At 51.2% G+C, this 27,211-nt stretch overlaps 1 protein-coding gene and 1 long non-coding RNA gene across 9 annotated transcripts in view; one reads left to right on the top strand and one right to left on the bottom strand.

The window, feature by feature from the left end:
- LOC119972445 (RNA-binding Raly-like protein) overlaps window positions 1-27,211 on the top strand; it is a 1,269,223-nt gene that overhangs the window by 763,540 nt on the left and 478,472 nt on the right. The window lies entirely within an intron of this gene.
- The window catches only part of LOC119972446, a 33,268-nt gene that overhangs the window by 4,294 nt on the left and 1,763 nt on the right, over window positions 1-27,211 (bottom strand). Inside the window, exon 2 of the long non-coding RNA XR_005462049.1 lies at window positions 3,948-4,069. This is a non-coding gene — a long non-coding RNA (uncharacterized LOC119972446). The remainder of the gene's footprint in view (window positions 1-3,947; window positions 4,070-27,211) is intronic.

The following is a 27,211-nucleotide window of genomic DNA, read 5'->3' as shown; positions in this document are numbered from 1 at the left end:
CCTGCCCCGATTCCAGCGTTGGAAGCCATTCTCCGCCCAATCGCCGATCCCAATTTTGCCGTCAGGCTGTGGAGAATCCCGCCCCTTATTTTTTTTAATTATTCATTAATTTATGGGATTTGGGTATCCCTGGAAACGGCAGAAATTATTGCCCATTCCTAATACCTTTGTGAAGATGGTGGTGGTCCTACTGCAGTCCATGTGTTGTAGGTACATCTACAGTATTGTTAGGAAGGGAGCTCCAGGATTTTGACCCAGCAACAGTGAAAGAGCAGCGATATAGTTCCAAGGCAGGATGGTGTGTAGCTTGGAGGGGAAATTGCAGGTGGTGGTGTTCCTATGCACCTTTTGCCTTTATTCTTGGTGGTAGAGTTTTGGAAGAGGTTGTCAAGGAAGTCAAGTTGCTGTTGTGCATCTTGTTGATGGTACATGCTGCAAACTACAATGCAACACCAGTGGAGGAATGGATATTTAGGTGGTGTATATGGCGCTGATCAAGTGGACAGCTTTTGCCTGAGGGTTTTGAGCTTCTTGGGTGTTGTTGGAGGTACATTCATCTGGGCAATTGGAGAATGTTCCATCAGGTTTGCTATTTTACAGCAATTTACTGACATTTCAAAAGGCATTTCAGAGTCAACAAAATTGATGTAATTCTGGAATTACAGATCGGCCGGGTCAGGTAACGATGGCACATTTCCTTACATGAAGGATGTCAGTCAACCCATCAGGTTTTACAAGAATTGAATGCTTTCATGGTCATCACTGATTTTTATTTCAGATTTATTTCTTTTTTAAATTTTCCAGCTGCCATGTGCGATTTGAACCCCAAGTCATTAGTCCTGACTTCTTGATTTCTAGTCCAATAATTTTACTGGGCTATAGTTTCAATCATTTGCTCTATAAATCCCTAACAATTAATTTAAAGTTTATTAGATTTAAAGTTACATAATCATTTCATTTAACATCACTGAACCTTTCCCTGAAGGTTAAAACGTCCTGCCGAAACGTTCTAATGCACATATTTGCCATATTATCTGGGTTTGCTTTCTGCGTTGTTCCTGAAGATAATAGCCTGCCCCACAGTCTCAGTAGCTTTCCCACTGTCCATGTGTGAGCGTGATACTCCTCAAGTGACTAGCATTGACTGACGGTCTCACACTGTAACTGAACCCATGTGTGACTCTGGCCCTGCTCTTTTAAGGCCTACTTCTAGGCCAACATCTAGTAGTGCCTCCCTTTCAGCAGTGAATCAGACGTTCCATCCATGAAAATCCTTGTGGTGACCATTTGTGCAATAATCTTACTTCACTGAAAAGGCTGTAATTCTTTTAAGTTCCATATGGACCTGATTTCAAATATGCTCAGTAGGAAAGGTCAAGTCATTCTTCTCTTTTCACTATGTAAATGGCAATGAATTTATCATGCAAATTCTTCACAGAAAAAAAGCTAAGAATATATCCTCTGTATACATATATCCTGGATTGAGTGGTTCTGTCTTTTCCCCCATCAGTATAATTCACAGATAAAATTACATTATCCCAACTAGAAGATAAATAGCATTTTCCAAGTAATATATTGGATATTCCGTTGGGAATGGAAGTGACAGCGATTCCCTTCCAAGTCACAGGGACTCTTCACATTTGCATTCCACAGGCATAATTAACTTATTAACTTAGATCATAAGGTGGTATTTTCCTCCCCCTCTACGGCATGTTCTACAGGGGCGGAGGGCAGCTTACCAGTGACCAGCAGCGGGATCTTCTGCTCCCGCCATTGTCAACGGGGTTTCCCATTAAACACACCCCTCAGGGGTGCACCATCAGCAGGACCTTAAGATCCCACTAGTGTGAATGGCCAGAAAATCCCACCCATTGAGTTATAGTTTTACAGCAAAGCAAGAGGCTCTTCGGCCCATAATGTCTGGCCTTCAGTAAATGTGAAGGAACCTTCCTGTGATTCACATGATGAGGCCAACTCTCTCATCCATACCTTCTTACTTCTGCTACATTTTGTAAGATTTTAGTAGGTGACGATAATATCACTGGAAATCAGGTTTTTAAAAATCTCTCAGTGCTGAAGAGGTCTCATCAATGATTCTGCTGTTTTCTGGTAATGAAGTGCAGCTCGTCACTCAGTAAACCTGAAGTGATTATACCACAGTCTTTAATCCTTCAGGGAAGGTGGCTTACCACCAGCTTCTCTCAAGGGCAATTAGGGATGGACAACAAATGTTGGCAATGCGAATAATGTTTACATCCCGAGAATGAATTTGAAAAAGTCAATTTGTCCAGAACTTTTGTGGAGTGACAATCACTGTTGAATTGCCACTCTGCTCCAAGTCAGAAGCTGCACATTTCACTGATGGTAAGAAATGAGCAGGGCAGCAGCATTGGTGTAAGTGATTTTACCGTACTAGCTGACGTAAACCGGGTAAGTCTAAAGGTTCCAGTCAGTTTGAGAAGCTAAGGAGAAGGGAAGTGTGATTGCGTTGTGGTCAGGGTTTGGGAGTGTAGTGAAGGGGTAGGGAGGTGGTCAGTGGAGCAGGAGGTAGTTACATTTTTAAACTACATTTTACAGGATGTAGGCATCACTGGCTAGGCCAACATTTATTACCCATCCCCAGTTGCCCTTGAGAAGGTGGTTGTGAGCTGCCTTCTTGAAGTGCAGCAGTCCCTGACATGTAGGTGCAATCACAGTGAGGTTAGGGAGCAAGTTCCAGGACTTTTCCAGCAGTGAATGGCAATATATTTCCAAGTCAGGATGGTGACTTACTTAGAGAGCAACTTCCTGATAGTGGTGTTCCCATGTACTTCTAGATGGGGGTAACAGCCATGCTGCCTAAGGAGCTTTAGTGGGTTCTTGTGGCGCATTATGTAGATGTACATACTGCTGCTACTACTACTGTGCATCCGTGGTGAAGGGAGTGGGCTTTTGGGGAAGGGGTACCAACCAAGTGGGCTGCTTTATCCTGGAAGGTGTCGAGCTTCTTGAGTGTTTTTGAAGCTGCACTCATCAGTCACGTGGAGAGTATTCCATCATACTCCTGACTTGTGCCTTGCAGATAGTGAACTGGTTTTGGGGAGTTGTGAGGTGAGATTTCTAGTCTCAGGATTCCTAGTCTCTGACATGTTCTTCTAGCTACAGTATTTATCTGTCTAGTTCAGTTATGGTCACTGATTATCCCCAAAATGTTAATCATGGGAGATTCAGCGATGGTAATGACATTGAATGTCAAGGGGCAATGGTTAGAAATGATCTTGTTGGAAATGGTCATTGCCTGCACTTGTGTGGCACGAATGTCATTTGCCACTTGTCAGCCAGAGCCTGGATATTGTTCAGACCTTGTTGCATTTAAACATGGACTGCTTCAGTATCTGAGGAGTCACAAATGAACATTGTGCAATCACCAGTGAACATCCCCGCTTCTGACCTTATTATGGAAGGAAGGGCATTGATGAAGCAGCTGAAGATGGTCGGGCCTAGGACACTACCCTGAGGAACTCTTGCAGTGATGTCTTGGAACTAAGATGATTGACTTCCAACTATGACAAACATCATCCTTTGTGCCAGGTATGACTCCAAACAGCGGAGAGTTTCCCCACCTGATTCCCACTGGCTCCAGTTTGTCTGGTGTTCCTTGATGCTACACTCGGACAGGGCTGTAATGAGGTCAGGAGCTGGAGCTTGGTGACCCTGGCAGAACCCAAGGTGTGTGTGTATGGGGGTGAGGGGGGGTGGGGGGTGAGGGGATAGTCAGCCGTGTGGAGGATAGCCGGGTGATCGGGATTTGGGGAATCTGTTGGGGTGGGCTAGTCAGGGTGGTTGGGGGCCAGTGCCATGGTTAGCCAGGAGTTAGATGTGATTTAAACATTGTAATATTTCCTGCATACTTATTCTACAAGGAGAGTAAAATCCATCCAATTAAAATAAAAAATATGGCATGGTACCTGGCATAGGGTAGCTGTCCATTAGATGATTACACCTCAAAAGATTACTGTGCAGTGCTTGCATGGGAACTTCATGGTAGCCTCCCTGTGCATCTTCTAGTGTACCTCTGGGATGTGATTCCCTAGGGAAAGGAAGCTCTGGGTTATAAATCTTTGTCTAAGTTTCACCATTGACACAGTACTACCTCTGACTTACCAGCTCCCGGTTACGTGTTGAGATTCAGATTGGGTAGCAGTTATAATTCAGACCAGTCTCAATACCCTTTCTTTGTTCTCATGGCAAGTTAGAGCTTCAAAAAGTGATCCCGCACAGTCTATAATCAAACCTAGCTTTATGTGCTATGGTGTGCTCTGGGATAGCATCCATACATCTTTTCTTACCTGAACACTGGAACAATCAATGTGTGACGTTGCCATCAAAGGGTATAGTGGACTTCTCAGTGTTAACCTTCTCATCACATTTGATTAAGAGCATAAATAAGGCAGAGTCTCATTGCATCAGATGTCCCATCAATCCATTTGCTGTCATCTTTCTGACACCAGACCTGCGCATTTTTTGGCAGTCCCATTCATGTCAGTCAATGATATGCTCTTTTATTTCACTATTTCGACTTTGTATCATTTCCTTCTTTTGCCATCATAAAACAAGCACCCTGTGTTGATTGGCACAGATAAAAAATTACGAAGAATTGCTGAAAGTGGATGGTACAGTTAGTCATGTCTAAGACTGCAGACAGGTTGTGGGAGTGAAAAGAGATATTGCACCATAATCACAGAGACTGTCATTAAAATCATATCAATAGCAGGAATAAAACCTAACTTGAAGAGGTTAAAAATAGAGTTGGGTTAAGATGGTCTCCGATTTGTGGAGTGACAACATGTTCAAGGACTTTGAAGAAGAAAGAAAAACGTTGAAAGTTGAGCTGTTGTTTGCAAGGCCAGAGAGGTCAATTGCAGAATTGTTTTGAGGCATAAATAATGTTGACAGATTTTTTAAGGGGGAATGAAATATGGGGGGAGAGAATTATTTAAAATGTGAAGTGTTTTTTGGTGGGGGGAGCAGAATGTACTTTCAGGAATTGAACACTGGGTAGCAGCTGTTCCCTTTCTAATAATATCTGCTAGACCATGTCCTTAGTTGAAAGCCATCTGTTTCTCATTGGAACTTAAACAAAGTCATAAAGACTTGCTTTTTCTGCAGTTATGACTGATGAGAGAAGCAATCAGCTGTGCAAGTTGAAGGGCACTTTGCCTCCCAATCATACCACCCACCAATCCCGCTAACCAAGATCCCCATCTTCATCCTGATTTCTGGTTGGTCTCTCAGACTATAGCAGCTTGTGGGCGTGATTCTCCGATGCCACGCGGCATCGGGAAAGCCGTCGTGAACTCGGCCGAGTTTCACAACGGCGCAAAACGGCCCCGTTCACGAGCGATTCAGGCCCTGGAAATGGGCTAGGAGTGGGGCCGCAGGAAACACGGTTACGTATGAAGGCCGCGACACCCAAATGATGCCCGAATGACGCCGCTCCGCGTCGTAAAAGTGCGCGCGCGACGACAACAAGGGAGGGGGTGAAAATGTTGGAGCCATGGAGACTGACCTCGAAACCCTCCTCGATGAGGTGGAGCAGCGCAGGGGCATCATCCGCCCAAGACGAGGGCATCGTCACCCTTCCAGCGTTGTGCGACGGGCCTGGCGTGAGGTGGGCACGGCAGTCAGTGCTGTGGGGCAGACCACTCGGTTTGGGGAGCAATGCCGCAAGTAGCTCCACGACCTCATCAGGGCTGCCAGGGTAAGTGCCACGAGGGTGCCCCCAGGTCACACCCCTCCCCAACCCCCCATGTCCCTCATCACCCCCCCCCCCCCCCCACCACGGGCACGAGGGGGAGGGGGAGGGGGGGCGAGTGTGAGTGGAGTGTGGTTAACAAAGTTGTCACAGACCCACATGAGCGCTGCGACCCCCTGGAGAGATGCCATGGTGTAGCTGCAACTTTCCCCCCAACCTGTGCCAATATCTGACCGCCCTGATGATACCTGCCGAATTGTGATGCTCTATCTATGCCCCCGCAACAGGACAAGACTGCTCACAGCAGCCGAGAGCACAACAGAACTGGAGGGTGTTCACCCATTATGCACCCCCTGACAGTGTTCGAGCAGAGGGCATTGGGCCTTGCTGGGGGATCTGCCACCCGAGAGGTCACGCAATGCGAGGTTGGAGGTGCAGAACCAAGTGAGACAACCCTGCATGACAACCCCCCCCCCCCCCAGCCCATCCTCTGTCCCCTCACACTCTACCCATTGGGGCCCCCATCATCTGTCCCCTCACACTCTACCCATTGGGCCCCCCATCATCTGTCCCCTCACACTCTACCCACTGGACCCCCCATCCTCTGTGCCCTCACACTCTACCCACTGGGACATCCAACGCCCGGCTGAGCGTGTCTAAATAACCCCGTATCATTCTGATCCCTAGGGCGTGCTGATGAACGTCCACGACCGTCTGGTGCCACACACAGACGTCCATCCGCCATGACCACCGCACCCAGGGCCGCACGCCAGAGGGTGGCAGGTGGTCGGCCAGGAGTGCCATCCTCCAAATCGGGGACTCCCGAGCAGGACATAAAGAGGACGGCGACGCAGTCAACAAACTCACTTGACGGAGAACCAGACATGGGCCGTGTGCGCCCTGCGCTGGGATATGACTGGCACCAGGACACTGCTGATTTCTTGACAAACGAGGACCTCGAGCTTGCGGCACTGCTGTCTCCCACACCATCCACCATCCCAGAGACACTCACCTCGGTTGGGCAATTAAGTGATGAGTCTCCTGGGTCACGGTCTGGTGTGCACCACACAGCTGAGCTGGGACAGCAGGTGGAGGTCGGAGCAGCCGAGGAGCTGGACGGTCGGAGGGCAACCCAGGTCCAGCATCCAGCTGCCGCCCAGACATTTCCCGGGTTCCTGGATTTACTCAACCCACCTGGACAGCCGATGCATTTTGAAACCCAGGGACAAAATGACTGGATGAGGGCCGTCTTCCAGCAGCTGCAGACGCAGTTAGAGGAGTCAAACCGCGTCCAGGAGCAGGGAGTGGTGCCGCTCATGGCAGCCACCCAGGCTGACACTGAACGGGTGGCGTCCGTGGTCGAGGCAATGGGTGAAAAGGTTTCGGCCATGGGTCAGGTTCTGCAAGGCGTTGGGCTTAATGTACACGCGTCATCCACGGCCCTGGTGAGGGCTGCCCTCTCACATGCAGCAATGCGCCAGAGCCAACATGACATTGCCGGCGCGCTACGGGCCCTAGCCGAGTCTCACCAGGTCATGGCCCAGTCCCAGCAGGCCATGGCCCAGTCCCAGCAGGCCATGGCACAGTTCCAGCAGTCAGTCGCGGAGAGCATCGACCGCCTGACACACGTGCTGGATGGCGTCGCGCACTCACAGGTTGAGGTCGCACAGTCCCTGGCGGGAATGTCTCACTCCCTGGACTCCGTCTCAGCGAACCTTCGGACCCTGGTCGATACGGTTGCAGGCCTCCAGGACTGGCAGCGCTTGGTGTCGGTGGGGTGACGGGGCACCTCCCCGCTCGCACCTCCGTCCCACAGTGAGGCCTGGGGGCCACCGGGCTCCCCGAGGGAGGAGGAGGTTTCGGGGCCCGTCCCATTAACTCCATCTCGGGACATCCCTGAACGCTCGGCCTCCCCCCGTCCCATCCCTGGTGCATCGGGTGGGCAGCGGGCAGAGCAGGGTGGCACCACGTCATCCGAAATGCCTGCGGAGCAGCCTGGCCCATCAAGGCCGGGTCGCCCCAGGAAACGAGTGGCGATGGGGAGACATATCATGGGGCGTGATTCTCAGCAGTCTGCCTCCACTCCTGCTGTACCATCCGGGGATTCACTTAGACGTAGTGGTAGGGCCCGTAAGGCAATGAAGAGGGACACATAGTAAGTTGGCACGGGTGAAGGGCACAGTTTAGTTGTAGGGGCTAAGGCATCTGTACTTAATATTCACCATTAAACTCACTGTTGCACCTAACTTGTAAGACTGTGTGATTTTTCCGTTGCCACGGGGATCGTGATGGTGACCGAATGTCGCTGGGGTTACCGAGCGGTGAAACTTCGGTGCCGGGTGTGCAGTCCCTTCCCCCCACCCCCTCCCACAGCTACCCCACGCGGGCACGTGATGGAGTGTCCCTGACGAACTCAGCGACCACCGAGATGGATGGTTCAGCTATTGCCATGAGTCAGACTTTGTCAAATGATTCTGAGCTCACAGCTCATCGCAGATCGGACTGTCATCATTCCACATGGCACTGATCACACCCGCTGACACAGCCATCAATGTCGTGCCATACCGTTTTGCCGCAGTGGTAAGGGTGATGTTGAAGTGGAGCAGTGTACATGGAGCGGGGGTGCGATGGGGGCGGTGGGGGCTGTCCGTCTGCACGACTGGCGATGCAGGTGGTAGTGGTAGTGTTCAGCGATGCCATCGCATGCGACATGTGAATCTTGCAGCCACCAACGCGTCGCGTGCCCGCTGTCCTCGCCGGTGCCGTCGTGCAGCCTCCTGGACATCACCAGCACCCGGGTCGTGTCTGTGTGCTGCGCCCGACACACCACCAACCTCCTCCACCTCCTCCTCCTCCTCCTCCTCCTCCTCCACCACCTCCTCCTCCTCCTCCTCCTCCTCCTCCTCCTCCTCCTCCACCACCTCCTCCTCCTCCTCCTCCTCCTCCTCCTCCTCCTCCTCCACCTCCTCCTCCTCCACCTCCTCCTCCTTCTCCGTGTTGGCACCACTGCCAGTGGCTTCTCCCTCCGACTCCTCAACCAGGGCATCTCCCCTCTGCATCGCGATGTTGTGCAGCGCACAGCATACCACAACAATGCGAGCGACCCTGTCGGGCTGGTACTGCAGGGCCCCTCCGGAGCAGTCCAGGCACCTGAATCTCATTTTCAGAAGACCAAGGCAGCGCTCCACCACACCCCTGGTTGCTGCATGGGCCTCATTTTAAAGGGTCTCCGCGTTGGTCTGAGGCCTCCGTATGGGCATCATCAGCCAAGACCTCAGTGGATAACCCCTGTCGCCCAGCAACCAGCCCCTCAGACAGGGGGGCCGTCCCTCAAACATAGCAGGGATGAATGACTGCGCAAGAATGTACGCATCATTCCTGGGAACCTTACACACACATGCATGATCTTCATGTGGGGGTCGCATACCACCTGGATGTTCATGGAGTATGTCCCCTTCCTGTTAGTGAACACTTCCCTGTTGCCTGCAGGCGGGCGCATGGGGACGTCAACACAATCAATCACTCGCTGGACCATCGGTATCCCGGCCACGTTGGCAAATGCACGGGCTCGTGCTTCTTGATTTGCTCGGTCCTCGGGAAAGGTGATGTAGCGGTCGGCGATGGCAAACAGGGCGTCGGTCACATCCCGGATGCACCTATGGACCGATGCCTGGGAGATCCCGGATAGGTCCCCGCTCGGAGACTGGAAGGAGCCGGTAGCATGAAAGTTAAGTGCCACCGTCACCTTGACGGCAACCGGTATCGCGTGTCCTCCTCCCGTTCCACGTGGGGCGAGGTGCGACACGAGGTGGCAGATATGTGCGACCGTCTCTCTGCTGAACTGGAGTCTCCTGCAGGTGATGTCTGGCAGTGTCTCGAAAGAGATCCGGGCACGGTACACCCTAGGCCTCGATCGTCGCCTCTGGCTCCCTGGCTCCACCATCAATGTCTCCTCCTCCTCCCCCCCATGCTGCTCGACATCAGTGCCCGCATCCTGTGCCATCCTCAGCGTTTGGGGGGTCAATGTTCCCCTTGGCATCCCCCTGGACATACCGACCATGAGCGCCTGCGGCCTGTACGGCGATGACCGGCCACTCCGCGGCCATTCCCTCTGCTGCTGCAGCTGCCCCTGCATCCACTGTGGGATGTCGCTGTGGACGCTGCTGGATGTCCAACTGCAGTGCAGCGGCCCCAACCACTGCGCTGAACATAGCCATTCTGTTCGAATACATTATGGTCACCTACAGAAGGGTGGTGGGGGGCAGAGAAACGACATGTTAGACGGAGGTTATTCGACACCTCGGCAGCCGCCTGCCACGGGATACCTGTGTGTCCCGGTGGCCTGGTCGCGCTACTGACACGCGGCCAGCCTAACCCCTGGTCACTTTCTCTGTCCAACGGTCAGTTAACAACGTCCTCCTCACTGCTGCGTCAGTGGGCTGTGCCCATCAACCACAGGGCAACCAGCGGCCGTGTCCTCGTCACCGTCCTGCCCTGGCAGGGCGGCTGAGATGTTGCAGCCGGGGGTGGACGACCCCCTCCACTCCCTCACTCTCCCCCCCCCTCCCACTACTCACTCTCTCCCCCCTCCCACTACTCGCTCTCTCCCCCCTCCCACTACTCCTCTCCCCCCTCCCCCCACTACTCACTCCCTCTCCCCCCTCCCTCCCACTCACTCACTCTCCCCCCCTCCCACTACTCCCTCTCCCCCCTCCCACTTCTCCCTCTCTCCCCCTCCCACTTCTCCCTCTCTCCCCCTCCCACTTCTCCCTCTCCCCCCTCCCACTTCTCCCTCTCTCCCCCTCCCACTTCTCCCTCTCCCCCCCCACTTCTCCCTCTCCCCCCTCCAACTTCTCCCTCTCCCCCTCCTACTTCTCCCTCTCCCCCCTCCCACTTCTCCCTCTCCCCCTCCCACTTCTCCCTCTCCCCCCTCCCACTTCTCCCTCTCCCCCCACTTCTCCCTCTCCCCCTCACACTTCTCCCTCTCCCCCCTCCCACTTCTCCCTCTCCCCTTCACACTCTTCCCTCTCCCCCCTCCCACTTCTCCCTCTCCCCCCCTCCCACATCTCCTTCTCCCCCCCTCCCACTTCTCCCTCTCCCCTTCACAGTCCTCCCTCTCCCCCTCCCACTTCTCCCTCTCCCCCCCCACTTCTCCCTCTCCCCCCTCCCACTCCTCCCTCACCCCCTCATAACTTCTCCCTCTCCCCCCTCCCAACTTCTCCTTCTCCCCCCTCCCCTTCTCGTTCTCCTCTCTCCCCCCACTGTCTCCCTCTCCCCCCCTCCCACTTCTCCCTCTCCCCCCCACTTCTCCCTCTCCCCCCCTCCAACTTCTCCCTCTCCCCCCCTCCTACTTCTCCCTCTCCCCCTCCCACTTCTCCCTCTCCCCCTCACACTACTCCCTCTCCCCCCGCCCACTTCTCCCTCTCCCCCCACTTCTCTCCTCTCCCCCCACACTTCTCCCTCTCCTCCCCCCTCCCACTTCTCCCTCTCCCCTTCACACTCTCCCTCTCCCCCTCCCACTTCTCCCTCTCCCCCCCTCCCACTTCTCCTCTCCCCCCCCCTCCCACTTCTCCCTCTCCCCCTCCCACTTCTCCCTCTCCCCCCTCCCACTTCTCCTTCTCCCCCCCCTCCCACTTCTCCCTCTCCCCCCCTCCCACTTCTCCCTCTCCCCCCTCCCACTTCTCCCTCTACCCCCTCCCACTTCTCCCTCTCCCCCCCACTTCTCCCTCTCCCCCTCACACTTCTCCCTCTCCCCCCCCTCCCACTTCTCCCTCTCCCCTTCACACTCTTCCCTCTCCCCCTCCCACTTCTCCCTCTCCCCCCCTCCCACTTCTCCTTCTCCCCCCCTCCCACTTCTCCCTCTCCCCCCCCACTTCTCCCTCTCCCCCCTCCCACTTCTCCCTCTCCCCCCTCCCACTTCTCCATCTCCCCTTCACATTCCTCCCTCTCCCCCCTCCCACTTCTCCCTCTCCCCCTCCCACTTCTCCTTCTCCCCCCCTCCCACTTCTCCCTCTCCCCCCTCCCACTTCTCCCTCTCCCCCTCCCACTTCTCCCTCTCCCCCTCCCACCTCTCCCTCTCCCCCCTCCCACTTCTCCCTCTCCCCCCTCCCACTTCTCCCTCTCCCCCCTCCCACTTCTCCCTCTCCCCCCTCCCACTTCTCCCTCTCCCCCTCCCACTTCTCCCTCTCCCCCCTCCCACTTCTCCCTCTCCCCCCTCCCACTTCTCCGTCTCCCCCCCTCCCACTTCTCCCTCTCCCCCCTCCCACTTCTCCCTCTCCCCCCTCCCACCTCCCACTTCTCCCTCTCCCCCCTCCCACTTCTCCCTCTCCCCCCTCCCACTTCTCCCTCTCCCACCTCCCACTTCTCCCTCTCACCCCCTCCCACTTCTCCCTCTCCCCCCTCCCACTTCTCCCTCTCCCCCCTCCCACTTCTCCCTCTCCCCCCTCCCACCTCTCCCTCTCTCCCCCCCCCCCCCCCCCACTACACAATGGAACACATTTGGCCGTTTGGGAGAATAGTGGGAGCGTGTCGGACCGGCATCGCGGGAAAAACTGGCGCGGCCCGCTATTCTCCCAACCGGCGTGACATCGGAGAATCGCGCCCAGTGTTCTTTACAGGACATTATACCTTGAACTGGGTTTCAATCCACATTCTATTACCTCTATGATATTGTATTTCTCTGCACTCACCCCACCACTATTCTTGTTGAAGCATATACCCATGCCATCACTACTTTACGGCTCGCATTCTCCCTCCATGACCGCCTCCAGATCTTCTCATTACAGAAATTCAAAACTTTACCATCGGCATCCTCTACCGCACCAAGTCCCATTCACCATCATCCTCGCCTTGGTCTGTTGATCATTATTCCCCTGGGTCACTGAATTTGTCGTATTCACTTTCACCTGCAACCTATCTTTGAAATCCCTCTAGCCTTATTTCCCATCCTATGCCCTTTAATTCTTAACTTTTATCTACTCTGCATTGTTCCTTTCTCTATCACCAGTAGGAGAGCCTTCATTATAGCAGCCCTACTCAGAATCACAGAATTGTTACTGCGCAGAAGGAAGCCCATCGTATCTGCACTGACTCTCCAAACGAGCATCATGGCCTAGTGCCATTCCCTGCCTTATCCCTGTGCCCCTGCACATTTTTTCTATTCAAGTAATAATCTAATGCCTTGATTGAACCTGCCTCCACCACACTTTTAGGCAATGCATTCCAGACCCGAACCGCTCGTTATGTAAAAACATTTTTTTCTCACCTAGCATTTGCTTCTTTTGCCAATCACCTTAAACCAGTGCCCTGCCACGTTTGATACTTTTACGAGCGGGAACAGTGTCTCCCTATCTACTGGCACAGCCCACTCATGATTTTGAACATCTCTATCAAATCTCCCCTTAGCCTTCTTCTCTCCAAGAAGAACAGTCCCAACCTCTCCAATCTATGCTCATAAATTATTTTTCTCATCCCTGGAACCATTCTTGTAAACCTCTTCACACCATTTTCGCTAAACCATGCCACTTTGTTATTTTTCTTCCCTCAAGCCTACAATATGGTTGGTAGTTGTTTCTCCTCTAAACATTTTGTGATGTTTGCTACATTAAAGGGGCTATATAAAGGCAGGCTGAAACTATTACTTGATGACCAGTATATCATAAGAATAATAATATTTAGTATTGTCTCAAGTAGGCTTACATTAACACTGCAATGACATTGCTGTGAAAATCCCCTAGTTGCTACACTCTGGCGCCTGTTCGGGTACACAGAGGGAGAATTCAGAATGTCCAATTCACCCAACAAGCACGTCTTTCGTGACTTGTGGGAGGAAACCGGAACACCTGGAAGAAACCCACGCAGACACAGGGAAAACCTGTAGACTCCACACAGTTACCCAAGCAGGAATCAAATCTGGGACCCTGGAGCTGTGAAGCAACAGTACTAAAATTGATTATAAACAACTCACCACAACAAGTAACTGCCGGCCCGGTTTCTTTACCTCAAAGGTTGTCTACTCGGGAGGGCTGTAGATGCTCTGTCATTGAGCATGTTCAGACTGTTAGCACGACATTTCTGGGCATTAAGAGAATGAATGGATGGGGCAGGAAAGTGGAGTTGAGATAAAGATCAGTCTTCACCTTAATTGAATGGTGCTGAACTCAGCTCAAGGGACCATTTGACCAACTCCTGTTTCACCTGTTATTTTATAAAACCATCAGAAATTCTATTGGACAAATTTGGGCAGCATGGAAGCACAATGGTTAGCACAGTTACTTCACAGCTCCAGGGTCCAAGGTTCGATTCTAGCCTTGGCCACTGTCTGTGCGGAGTATGTACGTCCTCCCCATGTCTGCGTGGGTTTCCTCCGGGTGCTCTGGTTTCCTCTCACAGTCCAAAGATGTGCAGGTTAGGTGGATTGGCCATGCTACTAAAGAATTGCCCTTAGTGTCCAAAAAGGTTAGGTGAGGTTATTGAGTTATGGGGATAGGGTGGAGGCATGGGCTTAAGTATGGTGCTCTTGCCAAGGGTCAGTGCAGACCCGATGGGCCGAATGGCCTCCTTCTGCACTGTAAATTCTGTGATTCTATGAAATAATGCATTAGAAGCTGGTTTAGCACAGGGCTAAATAGCTGGCTTTGAAAGCAGACCAAGGCAGGCCAGCAGCACAGTTCAATTCCCGTACTAGCCTCCCGAACAGGCGCCGGAATGTGGTGACTAGGGGCTTTTCAGAGTAACTTCATTTGAAGCCTACTTGTGACAATAAGCAATTTTCATATTATCCCCCGGTCATATTGTGCCTTTTCCTTTCTTAATGTTTATTTTAATTCATTTGTTTCTCTTCAATTATGTAATGGTCAAAAAAAGTCCTTTAACAGTCGACCAAAACTTCGAAAATAACCCGATGATGATAAAATAGGTTATTCTTGGCAAAAAAGTTTTAAGAGCTGATTTAGTGAAAATACTGAGCAAATCTTTTGGTTCCATATCGGTACTGAATATTTCTACTGCCACCTTGTGGTCGAATACATCTACACCAGTTGGTTTTTCCCCCCCTCAGAAAGCATTATTTGCTTTCTCCTCAATATTCGCTTTTCTTCACTCAAAGGTATTGGGCGCGATTCCCCGCTCCCCACGTCGGGTGGGAGAATTGCGGGAGGGCCCCCTCGACAAATTTCACGCCCCCTGGCGTTTTCCACGGCGACCGGTGATTCTCCGACCCGGATGGGCCGAGCGGCCTGCCGTTTGCTGCCGTTTCACGACGGCGGTAAACACACCTGGTCGCTGCCGTCGTGAAACGGGAGTGAGAAGCCCGTTTGGGGCTTGTAGGTGGCCTAGCAAGGAAAGAGCACCACGACTGTGCTCGGGAGGGGACAGGCCCGCGATTGGTCCCCACAGATCGTCGGGCCAGCGTCCAAATCGGACGCACTATTTCCCCTCCGCTGCCCCGCAAGATCAAGCCGCCACGTCTTGCAGGGCGGCTGAGGGGGAAGATGGCCACCGCGCATGCGAGGGTCCGTGCCGTCAGCGTCATGACGTCAGCCGCGCATGCGCGGGTTGGAGCTGGCCAACCTGCGCATGCGCGGCTGACGTCATTAGGCGTGCCGGCCGCATCATTCTTGGTGTAACGCCCCCGCGGACGAGAGTTACGGAGCGCCGCTCCTAGCCCCGCTGGGAGGGGATAATAGGGGGCGAGGAGCAGCCGCCGAGGCCGTCGTGAAACTCGGCTGAGTTCACGACGGTCCTCCCGATTTTTCCCGGGAGCGGAGAATTCTGACCATTGTTTTATATGAGGTTCTGAATGCACAGACCTGGCCTCTGATACCTCGCCAAGTGGGAGATTTGGCAAGCTATTTCAGCCTTGTCATTATCACATGCTGTTTTCTCTGTGCAAATTAGCTTCAGTCTTTCCTGCAGTACAACAGTGACTACACAGAAAAAAAAGTACTTCATCGGCTCTTTAGTGTCTGATTGTTGTGAAATGCGTTATATGAATGCACGACTCCTATCTTCCTTTTATGTCGTCAACCACAGCTAAAATAATACACACTATCTAAGCGGAGTCAATGGTTAATAACCTGAAGCAGGAATCATGACTACATTTTCCCATGTAGGCCAATTAAAACTCTTGTACCACTGAGATCAGTTAATAGGGACCGATCTGGAATCAAAGCTGGATTCTTCCCTTTTGGTGTGATCCTGTTTTACAACATTCACGTGATCGAGCAGTGACAATTGCATAATCAAAGGCAACCAAAAACAGCTTCTTCCCCACTGTTACCAGACTCCGAAACGACCCTCTTATGGACTGACCTCATTAACACTACACCCTGTATGCTTCACCCGATGCCGGTGTTATGGAGTTACATTGTGTACCTTGTGTTGCCCTGTTACGTATTTTCTTTTATTTCCTTTTATTTTCATGTACTTAATGATCTGCTGACCTCACTGAAACTTTGGTACACGTGACAATAGACAAAATCCAATCCAATAGGGCGAGATATACTTGACAGACTTAGGGCGCGATTCTCCGCAAATGCGGAGAGTCGTGAAGGCTGCCGTGAAACCGGCCGTGTTTCATGGCAGCCTCCGCGCCCCCTCCCGGGACCCGATTCTGCTCCCCGGTCGGGGCTAGCAGCGGGGCCCCGTGAAGCACGACATCGCGGGCTTAGCGAACTTCGCTAAGCCCGTGCGCCAAGGGTAACGGCGGCTGACACGCACGATGACGTCAGCCGCACATGCGCGGATTGGACGGCTCCAACCCGGCATGCGCGGATGACATCATCACGCATATGCGTGAAACCCGCGCATGCGCGGGCCATTATGCCCCTCAGCCGCCCCGCGGACTGATCCAGTGGGGCGGCAGAGGAACAAAGAGTGCGCGGGGTTCGGACTCGCTGCCTGTGACCAGTGCCCACCGATCGCGGCCCCATTCCACCCTTGGCACGGCCGTGGTGCGGCCGTGCCAATCGGTGCTATGGTTCTCGAGAACGGCACTTTGCAGCCGTTTTCACGAACGGTGAGAGCAGGTGTGTTGGAGTTCGTGAAAACGTCCGAAAAGGCCTGGGAAATCGGCCAATCGGATAGGGGAGAATCGCTGCTCGCTGTAAAAAAACGGCGAGCAGCGATTCGTGACATGGGGCGGCCGTGGGGTGGGGGGGGGGGGAGAATAGTGGGAGGTCGGGTAAAATGTCAGGAAGGCCCTCTCGCTATTCTCCGACCCGTCGTGGGGGGGCGGAGAATCGCGCCCTTAATGTTTTTGAAGAAGTAATTGATTGTATAAATGAAGAGAATGAAGTAGATATGGTACATGCAGACTTTCAGAAGGCAATTTAACCTTGTAAAAATTGAGACACATAAGAGGAAATATGGACAGAAAGTGAGATGATAGTCGAGAAACTAAGGGTTAGGATTAGTGAGTGCAGATTGGAAATGGTGTTCTTCAGAGACTAGTGCTGATTGAGAAGCAATGTAAAAGACTAATAGAAGTGTAATCTGGTGGCAGCTGTAATTTACTACAGAAAAGTGTGATATGAAATTCGGAAGAAAAAACAAAGAATATGATTATAAATTTAATAGAAAGGAGCTCGAGGGTGTGAAGAGGCAGAGAGATTCATATACAAATATATAATTATTTGTAAGTGCAGGTTAATGCCAGACTGTTTTTAGTTTTTATTATTAGGTGAGTCTATTACAATCCATTAATATTAGGTTATTGTTAAGCCAGAGTTAATGTTTTAGGCCATAATAAAACAATGTACTGTTCTGGATATCCATTTATAGAAAGGACGCAAACCCTCTGAAGATTATGCAACATAGATTCACCAGTATAGCATCTAAATACAAGGAACAAGAGTATCGGGATAGACATTCTAGGATTTATCCACTCTAGCACAGAAGACTGGAAGATATTTAGTAGACATTTCTTGTGAGCAGTTTTGATAGTCGGAGTTAGGAAAAGAAGATTTTATTTTGACTGTGGAATTAACAACAAAAATAAGTAATTTTAAATTCAACCCCCACTCCAGAACAAAAGTGAGGAGAAAGGTTAGGCGATATTTCTTTATTTTCTCATTTGTTTCCTTGGAATTTGTATATTGCCAAATCGGCCAGCATTTATTGCTCAGTCATTGTCCCCTTAAGGAGGAGATGGTGAGCTTCGATTTTGAACCACAATAAACCACTATAAACATGACACAGTGGTTAGCACTGCTGCCTCACAGCACCAGGAATCTGTGTTCAATATCAGCCTTGGGTGACTGTGTGGAGTTTGCATGTTCTCCCCATGTCTGCGTGGGTTTCCTCCGTGTGCTCCAGTTTCCTCCCACTGTTCAAATATGTGCGGGTCAGGTGGATTGGCCACGGTCAATGCACGGGGTTGTGGGGATAAAGCGGGGAAGTGGGCCAAGGTAGACTTGGAAGGTTGGTCTTGACATGATGGGCCAAGTGGCCTCCTTCTTCACTATAGGGGTTCTATGGAAACCACAGGCTGGCCCAATGAAGTTTTTGGTCAAGGCACAGTGATCAAAGTATTAACAAATAAAAGAGGATTTTCTAGGTTCCATGCAATGAGGGTGGTCACGAATACATTTACCAGACACAAATAGAAAACTTAAAATCAACCAGAATTCAGAGCTAGAGTTCTGGTTTCCTCTTCGCAGGAGTTCAAGGTTTGAACCCTTACACTGGAATGGACAAAGCGTAACTTTTTCTGATGACTTCAATGGGAATAGATCACGTAGACACAGCAATGTTATGCTGTTCTATGTATTTGTCAAGCCTCACAGGTGAGATTCTGATATAATGCAGCAGGAGGGCAGGACAACACTCTCATCATCTTCCTGGTTTCTACTTTTAACTGGGTCATGCAGTCGCTGAAGGTTGCTGTGCGATTTATACCTGAATAATGGTGAGCACTGTTAACTTCACCATTACTTTTACTGCAAATTCTGACCCAGGAGCTTTGCAGCACAATCGGTTTTTTTTTGCTGAATTACTCCGCATGGATCTCCATTTCCCTGTTGTTATTCTTGTGATTCAATTCCACTTCCAGTACCTTTCTCACACTGGAAAAGCTATTTCAAAACTTCACTTCAGCATTATCAAAAAACATGAATGAAATAAGTGTTGCATTTCTGGTTTTGTCACATTGTGACAAGCCTTCTTTAATAGGTATCACCAATTGTTTGCAGGTACAAAAATTATTTTAAAATTAAAATGCAGGAAATATGAAATGTTATCAGAATATACTGTTAGTCCACCACATCTGTAAGGAGAAAAAATATAATCCCCACATAGCACAGGTTTGTTAAAAGCACAGTAAATGCAAGCATAACCTCAATGGGAATTTGTAGGATTTAATGGACTCCATACAATGAAGGGTGGGCACCTGCACATATATCAGTGGCTAATACCTCACTAGATATCAACCCAGAATTCAGAGGAACAGAATTCACAATTCCTCAGGATTATCCAGTTCAATTTTTGGACCCTACACATTCTGACCTAGAGGCAAGAATACAAGGATCGATGAAAACTAGGGCATATCGGTCTGCAAATTATTTATCTCTTCTTCACTGCCTGCTTTCCCACCTATTTTAGTATCTTCCACAAATGTTGCTATGTTCCACTCTGTCCCTGCTTGCAGATCATTAATACAAATTGTAAACAGTTGAGGTCCAAGGAATTACCTCTGCGGTAGTTATAGTTTGCCAGCGAGAGAAGGGCCCATTTATCCTGACTCCTGATTTTATTTTTAGTACCCTTTTGCTGAAACTTAAAGTTCTCCAAATCCTCCAGCTACTTTTGCGGCGGAGCAGACTCAATGGGCCGAGTGGCCTAATTCTGCTCCTGTGTCTTATGGTCTTATCGGATTGAAGATTGGCTGACTGACAGAAAGCAGAGAGTCGAGATAAATGGGTCCTTCTCTCGCTGGCAAACTGTAACTACCGCAGAGGTAATTCCTTAGACCTCAACTGTTTACAATTTGTATCAATGATCTGCAAGCAGGGACAGAGTTTAACCCAGCAAAATTTGTGGAAGATACTAAAATAGGTGGGAAAGCAGGCAGTGAAGAAGAGATAAATAATTTGCAGACAGATAAAGATAGGCTAGGAGAACGACAAAATTTGGCAGATGGAGTTTAATATGGATAGGTGTGAGGTTGAAAAAATAGAAAGGCAAATTATTATATAAATGGTAAGCAAATAAGATGAGCCTGGGAGACACCAGAGGGATCTGAGTGTCTTTATTAATGATTCGCAGGAAGTCAGTATACAGATACAGCATGTAATAAAAAAGTCAAATGTAATTTTAGTGTCTATTGCAAAAGGCAGCACGGTAGCATGGTGGTTAGCATAAATGCTTCACAGCTCCAGGGTCCCAGGTTCGGTTCCCGGCTGGGTCACTGTCTGTGCGGAGTCTTCACGTCCTCCCCGTGTGTGCGTGGGTTTCCTCCGGGTGCTCCGGTTTCCTCCCACAGTCCAAAGATGTGCGGGTTAGGTGGATTGGCCATGCTAAATTGCCCGTAGTGTCCTAAAAAAAAAGTAAGGTGGGGGGGGGGGGGGGGTTGTTGGGTTACGGGTATAGGGTGGATACGTGGGTTTGAGTAGGGTGATCATTGCTCGGCACAACATCGAGGGCTGAAGGGCCTGTTCTGTGCTGTACTGTTCTATGTTCTATGACTGGAGCATAAAAGTAGAGAAGTGTTTTTGCAATTGTATAGGGTGTTGGTGAGACCACATCTGGAGTATTGTGTCCAGTTTTGCTCGCCTTATTTGAGGAAGGATGCGGTGGCATTGGAGGCAGTTCAGAGTAGGTTCACCAGATTGATTCCGGGGATGAATGGGTTGATGTATGAGGTGAGATTGAACAGTTTAGGCTTTTACTAGCTGGAGTTTAGATGGATGAGATGGGATCTAATCAAGGTATAAAAAATACTAAAATAGATTGAAAAGGTAAACATAGACCAAATATTCCGCCTTGCGGGGCAATCTAGATGAGAGGTCATGGATATCGGCTAAGAGGTGATGGATTTAAAACTGAGATGTGGAGGAACTACTTCTCGCAGAGGGTAGTGAATTTGTGGAATTTGCCGCCCCATAGTGCGGTAGAGTCTGAGTTATGAAATGGTTTGAAGAAGGAGTGATATATTTCTGATTTTAAAAATGGGTTAAAGAGATATAGGGAACAAGCACAAAGGTGGATTTGAGACCAGGAAGAGATCAGCCATGAACTAATTGAATGACAGAGCAGACTCGAGGGGCTGAATTGCCTTCTTCCGCTCCTAATTCCAATGTTCCTATGATATTGTGGAGCCTGCCGGAGCGGGCAAGGTGGCAGGTTGGGCAGGAGAATTACATGGGAGGCTGTGCGTCAGACTTCCGGCGGTCGGAATATTGTAAGCTGTTGTTGTTATTGTATCTTCGCATCCATATATCGTTGTTTACCCTTTGAGGAATAGTGGGGGAAAGTGGTGGAAGGATTTCTAAGTTAATTATCTGCCCATTGAACTGCGTTGAACCCTCCTTCCTGGACAACATGTCCTGGGTTTGGACTCTAACCCGAAGCTTCTGGTCCAGCAGTAGGGCCCTTCCATTGTGTCACAAGGTCTCCTACATACTGTAAGTATTCAGTTGTGAGAAGGGAACAAAAATATCAATGGTTATCTGCATGAGGCTCATTGATCTGCTCAATTTTCCGCTTGATTATAATTTCAATGGAATTTGACGCAATTTAATTCTGCCTCGGAGATTTAGTGAAACTCGTGTGTCTCTCTTGTCTTACTGCACTGACGTTGGAGACGTTTTCTCTGTGTAAAAACTTGTTGAGCTGACACTCTGAGGGGTGGGACCTCAAGCAGGAAATTCAGTATTCCATCCAAAATTTAAAGGGAGAGCACACAACTAAGGTGCAGAGGGGCCATCCCTTAAAGTGGTATCGTAGACCTGAGAAGCTGCTGCCTGCAAGGAATGGGAATTACCCACCTTGTCCTTCTTCATTCTCGAACGCTGGAGGGGGTGCACCAGATAGGCTCTGACACCTCAGGCCTCAGTTGAACCTGTGGTGTCAGCAAATGATCTAGTGTGACAGTGGAAGAATCCTCACCCTAGAATGTCCTCCTGTGCTGGAGCAACAGAAAGTCAGATGCAAGAAATTTAAACTGCTGAGCTTTCTTAAAACACCCAAAAGACCATTTCCAACTCTTAGCACAGGGTTTCTGCCCTTTAAGTATGGCAGCAGTTCCTGTACGCCTATCAGATGATGTGGTCTTCTTGATGTCAGAGCCGTCTCCATCACATAAGCTGCATCACCCGCATTCATTGGCTTGAAGCAAATAATCAGGTTTGGATGACTGCCACAGACCCACGGCAGATTGACTTGTGGGCCCGCTAATGTGTGCCACAATGGTACGACTAAATCATGCTCACAACCATTAATCCAGAGACTCACTTCACTCTGACAGATTTACTGATCAGTATAATGACCGAACATTTTCTTGCTTAAATGAGAGATGAAGCTGCCTTCAAGCAAATTAACCTTTTCCAAGTCAATTTGATGCTTATCCATGCCTTAATAACTTACATGTTTGATTCCCCCATTGCATTATATGTGCTTCTCCCAAGCTTTACTGTCCTCAAATGTCACCAAAATAAAATTCATATCAACCTACACCTGTCAGTCAAACATTCTACCTTCCACATGGGTTGAAGAAGAGACTGTGGGATATGTTGAGCACTTCTCATACCTTGACAGCCATCTCTCTCGAAACACCATCATTGATGAGGAGATCCAACATAAGGTCAGAAGTGGGGCTATTCACTGATGGTTGCACAATGTTCAATGCCATTCACGACTCATCAGATACTGAGGCAGCCCATATCCATATCGAGCAAGAACTGGACAACATGCAGACTTGGGCTGACAATTGGCATGTAATATTTGTGTCATACAATCATAGAATTTACAGTGCAGAAGGAGGCCATTCGACCCATCGAGTCTGCACTGACTCTTGTAAGGAGCACCCTACTTAAGCTCACACCTCCATGCTATCCCTGTAACCCAGTAACCCCACCTAACATTTTTGGACATTAAGGGCAATTTAGCATGGCCAATCCACCTAACCTGCACATCTTTAGACTGTGGGTAGAAACCAGAGTACCCAGAATAAACCCACGCACACATGGGGAGAATGTGCAGACTCCGCACAGACAGTGACCTGAGGCAGGAATTGAAGGTGGGACCTGGAACCCTGGAGCTGTGAAGCAACAATGCTGTTTTTTTAATTTATTTTTTATTCTCCTTTTTCACATTTTCTCCCAAATTTACACCCACCAAAAATAAACAATAATCAGTAACAAATATGTCAATCACCATATCAATAACAACGATCCCATCCTCCCACCAAACCCCAAACATTAGCCCGCATGTTCACACGAACAAATGACAAAAAGGAATTAGGGATCAACCACAGTCGCCATTAACACACACAGCCCCCCTCCCCCCGACCCTCCCACCCACATGCCCCAACTAATGCTCGATGGTATCCAGTTCTTGAAAGTGCAGAATGAATAATGCCCATGAATTGTAGAACCCCTCTATCCTTCTCCTCAGTTCAAACTTAACCTTCTCAAGAGTCAAGAATTCCAACAGGTCCCCCCGCCACGCCAGGGCGCAGGGTGGAGAGGTTGATCTCCATCCCAACAGGATCCACCTTCGGTTGATCAACGAGGCGAAGGCTACAACATCTGCCTCCTCGCCCGTTTCCAACCCTGGCTGGTCCAACACCCCGAATGTGGCCTCCCGGGGACCCGGGTCCAGTTTCACATGCACCACCTTGGAAATTACCCTAAAAGCCTCCTTCCAGTAATCCTCTAGCGTTGGACAGGACCAAAACATATGAATGTGATTAACGCCCCCCCCCCCCCCTCCCCCCGTAACGTTCATACACATCTTCTACTCCGACAAAGAATCGGCTCATCCTCGCCATCGTGAAGTGCGCTCTGTACACCACCTTCAGCTGTATCAGCCCCAACCTCGCGCACGAGATGGAGGCACTCACCCTCCGGAACACCTCACACCAGAACTTCTCCTCCGTATCCTCTCCCAACTCTTCCTCCCACTTTGCTTTGATTCTTGCTTTCTCCTCTTCCAAAATAGCTCCGTAAACCGTTGACACTACTCCCTTCTCCAGTCCCCATGTTGTCAGAACCTCCTTCAGCAATGTGGAGGCCGGCTCCACCAGGAAGCTCGGTATCTCCTTTCTGGCAAAATCTCGAACCTGCATGTGTCTAAACATTTCCCCCTGCTCCAGCCCATACTTCGCTTCCAGCTCCTTCAATCCTGCAAACCGACCCCAAGAAACAAATCTTTTAGTGTCTTAATCCCCTTCTCCTCCCATTTCCGAAAATTTCCATCCCAGCTCCCTGGCTCAAATCTGATGTGCCCCCGAATCGGCATTTCCCTTGACCCTGCCCCAAACCCGAAGTGTTGGCGAAACTGCCTCCAAATTCTCAATGAAGCTATTACTGTATTACCGGACTCCCTGAGTTTTTCCTCGGTTCTATCGGGAGCGGCGCTGTTGTTAGTGCTTTCAATCCCGACCCCCTGCACAAACTCTCCTCCATTCTGACCCACTGAGAATCAACCCCTCTGACCCAGCTCTGCAACTTCTCCACATTCGCCGCCCAGTAATAATACATCAGGTTTGGAAGACCCAAACCCCCTGCCTGCCTTCCTGATGCACTATCAATTACGCAAAGACGAGAGTAGGATGTAATCGAGGCTTTATTACACTGAGATGAGTGGCCTCCTGCAGCAGCTGATGAAATGGCTGCTGTACAGGGAGCACACATATTTATACTCCGCCGACTGGGCGGAGCCAGCAGGCAGGGATCTGCCCCCATACCTGTAGTACAGGGGCCTTACCGTAAAGCACCTATAACAACATCCTCTATATACAATATATACATCAGTGGTGACTACCACATTCACCCCCTGTTAAAAATGAGTCTGGTGGGGGTGGTGGAGAACTATATACAGGAAATTGTGTTTTAAAAGTACAGTTAAAATTATAAATTCAGGAGGTCCGGTGCCTTAATCTGTCATAGAGAGCGTCGTAGTGCTGGTGGCGACTCCGGGAGCGTGTCAAAATCTTCTTCATCCCCGGATGTGGGCAAAGGGAGGGCGGAGTGTCCTAGAGCGAGGGCTGCGGTGGGGTGCACCGGGGGAAGGGAGGGTGTGGGGAACCAGCTGTTGCCAGGTCCCTGAGGGAGACTGTGTCTTGGCGGCCGTCGGGGTACGCTACGTAAGCGTACTGCGGGTTGGCATGAAGTAGCTGTACCCTCTCAACCAACGGGTCCGCTTGTGGAGTCGAACGTGTCTACGGAGGAGAATGGGTCCTGGAGCTGCCAGCCACGTTGGGAGCGATACCCTGGAGGTGGACTTTCTGGGGAAGGCAAAGAGATGTTCATGTTTCATTAGTCGGGGTGCACAGGAGCGACCGAATGGAGTGGAGTGCTCCTGCATAAATTCCATCTCATCCAGTAATCCATTCACACCCTGTCCCATTTTACATCCTACTTCCAAGCATATTGATTTCAAATTCTGTTCCAGTTCTCCTGCCACCCGAGCTGCACGACATCTCCGAACCCTCTGCCCAAAGTTTATTACACATTTCTGCCCCCTTGGCTCCACTAAGGGTGGCCAAGACAAAGGACTCCATGAATTCCACTCTAGCCCATGCTTCCCCATCTCAAAAACCACCATTTTGACTATGCCTTTGGTGAACTCCCAAATCACCCTTTTGACGACTTCCCTTATCACCAGCTCAGATTCTGATTTGGTGCTGCTTTTTTACGGCACGTATGATTCAAACACAGAGTGCACAAAGGTTATACATGTTGGGAACTGCGCATGTGCGGACGTTGGGAACTGCGCATGCACGGCGCGGTCAAACAAATGTGCGTATTTTGTAATTTTTCATTTTTCAGAACTTTGGACAAGGGATGCTCAACCTGTAAAACAAGGATCATTTCTTCTACTGGTATAAAATCTTTATGAAGATTAATGGAAAGGCTTAACTCTGAGAAATTAATTATTTACAAAGGGCATTCACGGTTTAACTCCTGGAGGGGCGAAATTCTCCAACCCCCAGCAGGGTCGGAGAATCGCCTGGGGGCGCCTAAAATCCCGTCCCCGCCGTGGCAGAGATTCTCCGCCACCCGAGAAGTGGCGGGGGCAGGAATCTCGCCACTCCGATCGGAGAGGCCCCTGCGGCGATTCTCCGGCCCGGATGGGCCGAAGTCCCGCCGCTGGGAGGCCTCTCCCGCCGCCGAGGTTTAAACCACGGGCGGCATTCTCCCCTACCCGGCGTGACGGAGGGTCCCGGAGTAGGGGAGTGGCGCCAACCACTCAGGAGTCGCGCCTCCCCAAAGGTGGGGAATTCTCCCCACCTTTGGGGGCCAGCCCCGTGCCGGAGCGGTTGCCACCAGAAGACCGGCGCAAAAAACCGGCGCCCCCGGCAGCGGGGCTGGCTGAAAGGCTTTCGCCGGGTCCGCGCATGCAGCGACGTCAGCGGCAGCTGGCCACTGACGTCACTGTCGGCGCATGCGCGATGTGGGGTTCTCTTCCGCTTCCGCCATGGCGGAGGCCGTGGCGGACACGGAAGAAACTAGTGCAGCCAGGGAACTGGCCCGGACTCTGAGGGGGGGCTCCGATCGCGGGCCAGGCCACCGTGGAGGCACCCCCTGGGGTTCGATCGCCCCCCGCCCCCCCCAGGACCCCGGGGGCCTGCTCGCGCCGTTGAACCCGCCGTTCCAGAGGTGGTTCAAACCTCGGCGGCAGGAGAGGCCTCCCAGCGGCGGAACATCGGCCCATCCGGACCGGAGAATCGCCACAGGGGTCTCTCCGATCAGAGTGGCGAGATTCCTGTCCCCGCCACTTCCCAGGTGGCGGAGAATCTCTGCCACGGTGGGGGCGGGATTTTAGGTGCCCCCAGGCGATTCTCCGACCCTGCTTGGGGTCGGAGAATTTCGCCCCACCTCTGGAACGGCGGGCTCAGGCGCGAGCAGGCCCCCGGGGTCCTGGGGGGGCGGGGGGCGATCGAACCCCAGGGGGTGCCCCCACGGTGGCCTGGCCCGCGATCGGGGCCCCCCCTCAGAGTCCGGGCCAGTTCCCTGGCTGCACTAGTTTCTTCCGTGTCCGCCACGGCCTCCGCCATGGCGGAAGCGGAAGAGAACCCCACATCGCGCATGCGCGGACCGGCGAAAGCCTTTCGGCCAGCCCCGCTGCCGGGGGCGCCGGTTTTTTGCGCCGGTCTTCTGGTGGCAACCGCTCCGGCGTGGGGCTGGCCCCCAAAGGTGGGGAGAATTCTCCACCTCTGGGGAGGCATGACTCCTGAGTGGTTGGCGCCACTCCCCTACTCCGGGACCCTCCGTCACGCCGGGTAGGGGAGAATGCCGCCCCTGATCTCTGATCAGC

The sequence above is a fragment of the Scyliorhinus canicula genome, chromosome 10, assembly GCF_902713615.1.
Source record: "Scyliorhinus canicula chromosome 10, sScyCan1.1, whole genome shotgun sequence".
Taxonomy (NCBI): domain Eukaryota; kingdom Metazoa; phylum Chordata; class Chondrichthyes; order Carcharhiniformes; family Scyliorhinidae; genus Scyliorhinus; species Scyliorhinus canicula.
This window is presented reverse-complemented; position numbering and strand designations above follow the sequence as displayed.